This window comes from Monodelphis domestica, chromosome 4, assembly GCF_027887165.1.
Source record: "Monodelphis domestica isolate mMonDom1 chromosome 4, mMonDom1.pri, whole genome shotgun sequence".
NCBI classification, from domain to species: domain Eukaryota; kingdom Metazoa; phylum Chordata; class Mammalia; order Didelphimorphia; family Didelphidae; genus Monodelphis; species Monodelphis domestica.
Genome location: NC_077230.1, coordinates 428801130 through 428809711, shown reverse-complemented (window position 1 = coordinate 428809711; position 8582 = coordinate 428801130).

The following is an 8582-nucleotide window of genomic DNA, read 5'->3' as shown; positions in this document are numbered from 1 at the left end:
TTGGATTTAATCATTCCTCCTCTGTCTATTATCTGTGTGGTAAGTGTGTCTCCTCCTTTCACATCCTCAGCTTCTTCATCTGGAAAAGTGCATAATATTTGCTCTGTATATAATAGGATTTTATGTGGGGAAAGTACTTTTTACATGTTAGGCACAAAAACATGTGAATTGTCATCATCATCCTTGTTATTGATATTGTATTATTCTCTTCTGTTCTAGTAGCATACAATCTTCTTTTTCTCCCAACTTCTAGGACTGCAGGTTCAATGACTGCTCCATAATCTTTCCTTCCATCCCTTTCCCTTGGTGCTATGGACCCACAGAATGTTTTTAATTCTTGGTTGGAGTATAAGCTATGGTCATGCAACAGGGCTGGCCTTGATCCTGTTTGGCAGGGATATTCTGGAGATGGAAAGAGGATGTAAACTTTGTCTCCTTTCACACACAGAGATTCACCATTGCACCTCTATTTTTCCTCTTTGTGGCATAAAAAGTCACATGAAAGTATGGCTGCTATGAAACCTGATTGTTATCCATGTAAAGGGATGATTGGCTTTAGCCTCCAGTAACTGGGTCCACAGTAGAATTCCTGATGCCCAATTAATTCACTGGTCTGACATTCCTATGTATCGATGACAAAACCTTCAGTCTCATAATCACACTAATGGGCAGCAGGTTCATAGAGAGATCATCTCTGGCCTTAGTTTCCTTTTATTTCATGCAATTTTATTGTTACAAACCTTAGGGGTATCCCAACTTCCTCTCCTAGACTATGGGGATGTTATGAATGGAGAGCAGCGGGGAGAGAAAGAATTGGACACCAACAGCATATACTTTAGAGGAGGGACGATTTTTTATTCGCCTCAATCTGTACATGAGGATGCCTAAAGCTCACATTTTAAATTATCATATAATTATCTGTTTTTTATTTTCTTTTGTTAACTATTTTCCAATTACCTTTTCCCCTGGTTCATGCAGCACCTGGGAATGTTGCAGGCTATGTATTTGACACCTGTGGTTGAAAAGAGCTTTTTCTTAATTTATTTTTTTTTCCAATTAACTAAAATCTATTTTCTGTCCCCCTTCTACCTTCTACCACTAATGAAAACTAAAATCTTTGGGACAGGTATGAGTTGTGCCTGTCTGTAGCCATAAATTAATCTATTCCTAGGTGGACACCTGAGAAAGAGAGTTAGGAACTGAGGGAAAATGGGTGAAGGGGATATAGAGAAAGAGGGAATATAATAAAAGAAGAAAGACTCAGAGACAGGGCTTAGAAAGCCTTAATGTGTGCTCCTCTGATTCTAGTAGAGAGAGAGAAAGAGTAAACTACATATTTTCTCAATCTTTTATTGGAGGATCAAGAAATGGGGAATGGAAGGTAGCTAATGATCATGTAACATGGCATAAGAGTTAACATTGGCTCAACTGACAACCATTACATCAAGGAGGAGGAGTTCATTCAAACATGTGACCTGGTATGGAATCTGGCCTGACAAGGTGGGAACTAGGACCCTGTGGCAGCCTACCCAGGAATTCTTCTGACTTTTGGACTGTAGATTTCAAGAGTGGTCAGAATTTATCCAGTACCTATTAAATACAATGATCAAGAACTACTTGCCCATGAATCTGGTATATAAGAATATAGGTTGCACTATTGATATATTAATAATTGTTTCAAGATTAAAATACACCTATGATGCCACATGGACAATCAAAGAAAACAAATTCTGATGCTCAAAAAATATCTGTTGCAACATACACCCTGACTGCATCCCATTTCTGAAGTGAGGCAGCTGATTTCATAGGAAGTCTGTAGGTTTTTGTAGAAAGTGAGTAACCCATTATCATGGGTTTTCTGCAATCCTTGTTAGCCACTGCATTGATCAGAGGTCCCAAGTTTTTCAAAGTTCTTTGACTTCGGAACACTGTAGTTATTGTATAAATCACCCTCTTGGTTCTACTCACTTCATTCTGCATTAATTCAGAGAAATCTGAAGTTTCTGTTTTTGAACTCATTCTGTTCAGTGTTTCTTTGAGTGACTTGGGATCAAATGGAATAATATCTGTAAAGAGCTTGGTAAATCATGACCATTAATGTTCTACTAATTCTTTTTTCCTTAATTTTTCTTTTTTATTTTTATTGTTGTACAAAACACTCCATTTGGGACATTGTAGTAAGAGCACATTTATACGTAACCAAATTCCAAAATAAAACCACAAATATACTAATATGAAAGGAAACTCCAATAGTTTTTTTCTCTGGAAGTGGATAACATTCCCTGTCATAAATCTTTCAGGATTGTCCCAGATTATTACATTACTGAGAGTAGCCAAGTTTTCACAGATGATCCTTGTACAATATTGCTGTTACTGTGTATATTTCTTCCAGATTTGAACCCAGGACCTCCCATCTCTAGTCCTAGTTCTCAATGCACTGAGCTACCCAGCTGCCCCTTGTTTATCGTTTCTTTTTTTATTAATTTAATTTTTTTTTGGTTACAGTAATCTCTTTATTTCCCTCCCTCCCCTCTACCTACCGTTCCCACAGCTGATGTGCAATTTCATTGGGTCTTACTTGTGTCCTTGATCAGAACCTATTTCCATGTTGTTGTTTGCACAAGGATGTTAATTTAGTGTCTACATCCCCAACCATATCCCTTCATCCCATGTATTCAAGCAGTTGTTTTTCTTGGGTGTTTTTACTCCCATAGTGTTTCCTCTGAATGTGGATAGTGTTTTTTTCTCGTAGATTCCTCCAAGTTGTTCAGAATCACTGCTGACTGTTCTTTAATGCCCTTTGGACATAGTTCCAAATTGCCCTCTAGAATGGTTGGATCAATTCACAACTCCATCAGCAATGCATTAGTGCCCCAACTTTGCCACACCCCCACCAGCATTCATTACTTTGCTTTGCTGTCATATGAGCCAATCTGCTAGGTGTGAGTTGATAACTCAGAGTTGTTTTGATTTGCATTTCTCTGATTGTAAGTGATATAGAAAACTTTTTCATGTGCTTAATAATAGTTTTGATTTCTTCATATGGAAGATGCTTACTCATGTTCCTTGCCCATTTATCAATTGGAGAATGGCTTGATTTTTTGTACAACTGATTTAGCTCTTTATAAATTTGAGTAATTAGTCCTTTGTCAGAGGTTTTTGTAATGAAGATTTTTTCCCAATTTGTTGCTTCCATTATAATTTTGGATGCATAAGTTTTGTTTGTACAAAAACTTTTTAACTTGATGTAATCAAAATTATTGATTTTACATTTTGTGATTTTTTCTAGCTCTTACTTGGTTTTAAAGTCTTTCCTTACCCAAAAATCTGACAAATATACTATTCTGTGTGCACCTAATTTACTTATAGTTTCCTTCTTTATATTCAGGTCATTCACCCATTCTGAGTTTACCTTGGTGTAGAGTGTGAGATGTTGATCTAAACCTAATCTCTCCCATACAGTCTTCCAATTTTGCCAGCAGTTTTTATCAAATAGTGGGTTTTGGTCCCCAAAACTGGGACCTTTGGACTTATCATAGACTATCTTGCTGAGGTCATTTACCCCTAGTCTATTCCATTGATCCTACTTTCTGTCTCTTAGCCAGTACCAACTTGTTTTGATGACCCCTGCTTTATAATATAGTTTTAGATCTACGACTGCAAGTGCTCCTTTCTTTGCATTTTTTTTTTCATGATTTCCCTGGATATCTTTGATCTTTTGTTCTTCCAAATGAATTTTATGTTTTTTTTTCTAACTCATTAAAATTTTTTTTGGGGTATGGAACTAAATAAGTAAATTAATTTGGGCAGGATTGTAATTTTGATTATGTTAGCTTATCCTACCCATGAGCAACCAATGATTTTCCAATTGTTTAGATCTATTTTTAATTGTGTGGAGAGTGTGTTTTAGTTGTGTTCATAAAGTTCCTGTGTTTATCTCAGCAGATAGATTCCTAAGTATTTTATATTGTCTAAGGTGATTTTAAATGGTATTTCTCTTTCTAATTCTTGCTGCTGAGATGTGTTGGAGATATATAGAGAAATGTTCATGACTTATGTGGGTTTATTTTGTATCCTGCAACTTTGGTAAAGTTGTTGATTATTTCCACTAGCTTTTTGGTTGATTCTCTAGGATACTTAAGGTAGACCATCATATCATCTGCAAAGAGTGATAGCTTGGTCTCCTCATTGCCTATTTTAATACCTTCAATTTCTTTTTCTTCTCTAATTGCTACTGTTAGTGTTTCTAGTATAATGTTAAATAATAGAAGTGATAATGGGCATCCATGTTTCACTCCTGATCTTATTGGGAATGCTTCTAGTTTATCTCCATTGCAGATGATGTTGCTGATGATTTGAGATCTATACTGTTTTTTTATTTTTAGGAAAGGCCCTTCTATCCTATACTTTCTAGTGTTTTCAATAGAAATGGGTGCTGTATTTTATCAAAGGCTTTTTCTGCATCTTTTGAGATAACCATGTGATTTTTATTGGTTTGCTTGTTAACGTGGTCAGTTATGTGGATGGTTTTTGTTACCATGAAAATGTGGGTTCAAGACTGTGAATTGCCAAAACTGTAGAAATAATTTTAGTGTCTTGATTTTATATCAAAAATAAGTTGTTGCCATGGGAAAAACCCCAAATATGAAATACCCAAGTCAATTGGGTTTTATAGAGATTTTAATTAAAATGAATGAAGGAATTAAGGGAAAGGAGAGACAGAGTAAGAGGAAATAGTAGGAAAAGGCCTAGGGCCTAGGCCAAATGGCCTAGGCCTTTCTCTTTAAGAGAGAAAACTAAGTCAGTCTTTTATCCACTCACCACAAGATTTTGTTCCAAGCAAGATTCCAACTAAGTTCAGAGACCCAGCTACTCCAACGAGTCTGAGATCCAACTAACTCCTAAGTTGAGAGAACCATCTCCTTTTAAAGAAAAATTTCTCTTATGTCAGCTCCCCTAAATTTTCACATCTACTAATCACAGTAGATGCTTTCCACAGGACTTACCATTCTTAATTCACATATTCTTTTGTTATCACCTTCTCTGAGTAGACTAAAACTTCACACCTCTTTTGTTATGCTTTCCTTTTGTAAGTTGCTTGACCTTTTACTGATTAATTTAACCTTTATAGGAACTTAGTACCTTTTTGTATTAGATCAAAAAATAGACCTAGCTTAAGGTTTTGGACTCACTGTAAGTATGAATTAGGGACTTTTTCATTGTTCCAGTAAGGAGTTTTACAACTTTATCTTCCCCTAAAGTATGCCTAAGTATGGGTGGAGTAATGTTAAAATTCCCAGTACATTCCTGATCAAGTACCTCCATTTTTAAATGGGGAATAGCCTTAACCAAATGTTCCAAGGTAGAGTCTGAGCAGTTTTAAGATTCATATTTTCCTAATATTGAACCATTCTTGCATTCCTGGTATGAATCCTACCTGGTCATAGTGAATAACCCTTGTGATGACTGGATGGAGTATTTTTGCTAGGATCCTATTTAAGGGTTTTGCATCTATATTCATTAGCGAGATTCATCTATATGTTTCTTTCTCTGTTTTTGACCTGCCTGGTTTTGGGATCAGTACCATATTTGTGTCGTAAAATGAATTTGGTAGAACTCCTTCTTTGCTTATTCTGCCAAATAGTTTGTATAATATTGGGATACGTTGTTTTTTGAATGTTTGATAGAATTCATTTGTGAATCCTTCTGGACCTGGGGATTTTACTTAGGAAATTATTTGATGGCTTGTTCAATATTTTTCTGATGTGGGGTTGTCTAGGTAACCAATTTCTTCCTCTGTTAGTCTAGGTAATTTATATTTTTCTAAGTATTCATCCATATCACCTAGATTGCCATATTTGCTGCCATATAATTGGGCATAATGATTCTTTTAATGATTGCCTTAATTTCCTCTTCATTAGAGGTGAGGTCTCCCTTTTCATCTTGGATGCTGTCAATTTGGTTTTCTTCTTTCCTTTTTTAAATTAGATGGTCTAGTACTTTGTGTATTTTGTTTTTTCAAAGTATCAGCTTCTAGTCTTATTTATTAAATCAACAGTTCTTTGACTTTCAATTTTACTAATTTCTCCTTTGATTTTTAGGATCTCTAATTTAGTCTTCATCTGAGGATTTTTAATTTGTTCACTTTCTAGTTTTTTTTAATTTGCATGCCCAATTCATTGACCTCTGCCCTCCCTAATTTGTTAACTCAAGGATATAAATTTCCCCCTGAGTACTGCTTTGGCTGCATCCCATAGGTTTTGAAAGGATGTCTCATCATTGTCATTTTCTTCAATGAAATTAATTGTTTCTATGTTTTGTTCTTTGACTAACCAGTTTTGGAGACTCGTATTGTTTAATTTCCAATTAATTTTTGATTTACCTCTCCATGTACCCTTACTAATTATTATTTTAATTGCATTGTGATCTGAGAAGGTTGCATTTATTATTTCTGATCTTTTGTACTTGTTTGCAATGTTTTTGTGCCCTAATACATAGTCAATTTTTGTGAATGTATCATGTGCTGCTGAAAAGAATGTGTATTCCTTTTTGCCCCCATTTATTTTTCTCCATATATCAACTAACTATAATTTTTTCTAGGATTTCATTCACTTTTCTTACCTCTTTCTCATTTATTTTTTGTTTTGATTTATCTAGTTCAGATAGAGGAAGGTTCAGGTCTCCCACTAGTATAGTTTTCCTATCTATTTCATCCTTGAGCTCCACTAGTTTCTCCTTTAGAAATTTGGATACTATGCCATTTGGTGCATATATGTTGAGTACTGATATTTCCTCATTGTCTATACTGCCTTTCATCTGGATGTAATTACCTTCCCTATCTCTTTTAACTAGATTTATTTTTGCTTTGGCTTTGGCAGATATCATGATTGCGACTCCTGCCTTCTTTTTATCAGTTGATGCCCAATAGATTTGGATCCATCCTCTTACATTCACCCTATGCGTATCTATCTTCCTCATGTGTGTTTCTTGTAGACAGCATATGGTAGGGTTTTGGATTCTAATCCACTCTACTATTTGCTTGTGTTTTATGGATTTGTTCATTCCATTCACATTCAGAGTTATGATTACCAGATATGTATTTCCCAACATTTTGCTTTCTACTTGTAGTTCTGCATTTTCTTCGTTCACTATTTCCTTCTATAATCTACTTTTAATCAGCCCTCCTAGTTTCCACCCTTATTTCACTACCCTTTCTACCCCATTCCTTCTTATTTCCCTCCTTATTTTTTGAAGTCTTTTAAAACTACCTCCCAACCCTCTCCATCCCTTATACTGCTTCCCTCCCCACCAGTCCATTTTGTAATATAAGAGATAATCTGTGTAAATATTTCTGGTTGTGGTAACTGGATATTCTGGCTTGTGACTAGAGAGCTGCTACTAGGGGACACCTGAGGTTGCCTAGTTATAATGGAGATAGATGAGAGATAAGGCTAGAGAGATAGATACTGCTAGAGGGGATTACTCTGGAGCTGCCTAAAGATCACTAAAGGCTAATAAATCAAACTATTTTCTACTCTCCACCCTTCACCTCCCAGTCTTTCACCTGAAGCCCTCCTGCTACCCTTTCCCCTCCCCTGGTCTTAGTCAGCCACCTTCTAAGTAACCCAGGGGAACTATGCGATTTCAGAGAAATATTCTTTACTCTTCTTTTCTCAGGTAAAGGGTTTATTGGTAACAAACAGAATGTGGATTGAGGTGAGAGGGATGAAGTTTGTCCCTAACCTACAAGGAGAATTAAGAAGGGTTTAGGAAATGTCAGTCTAGTCACAATTGTGACACTCTGGCTACAGCCAGAGAGATGGAAGATAACTGTTAAATCTTCCTTCTCCAGTCAGATAATCTCTGCTTGAGTAATTCAAGTCCAGACTCTTTCAGAAAACCACAAAGGTCTTTCTCTCTGCCTGTCAGGAAAAGCCAGGCTCTCTTGATCAGGAATCCAGAGAAGAGTTTTCTCTCTTGGTCAGTCACTCCCAGAGAGAACCCCAAAGTCCCAGTTTCTCTCCTCTGTCCAGGCTCCCAACTGCCTCCTCCTGGGAACATTCCTTTTGGAATCTTCACCTTGATTTTGCAGATCATGTCCCCAGTTTGATCTGCATGCTTGGCTTGTCCTGCAAATCCTCTCTTTCTTCATGCCTCTTCCACAATCCCCCCTTTTATTCTCCAAAAAAATCAACTTGCATTTTTCAATGATACTTACACTTATTAATTCTATCTATCTATTCTTCACCCTGTGCTATCTTAAGTATTCCCTTAACCACCCCCAGATAAAAAAATCCTAACTTAACTATTCTATCTACATAGATGTTAAGCTAAGAATCGTATAGGAAAATGGTTTAGGTAAGGGATTTACATGAATATAGTTTCACATAACAAATCCTGTAACATTTGTCAAATCAATCCAACAATTTCACTAACATTAAGAATATGCAAATGTCCTAATTCCTAATGTCTATACAGTCACTAAGAAAAGTTTACTATCATTAACAAATGCTAACCTACAATCATAATGCAATGTAAATTCTATACTTCAGAACTTCTATGTCTACTTTCCTAAGACTTAA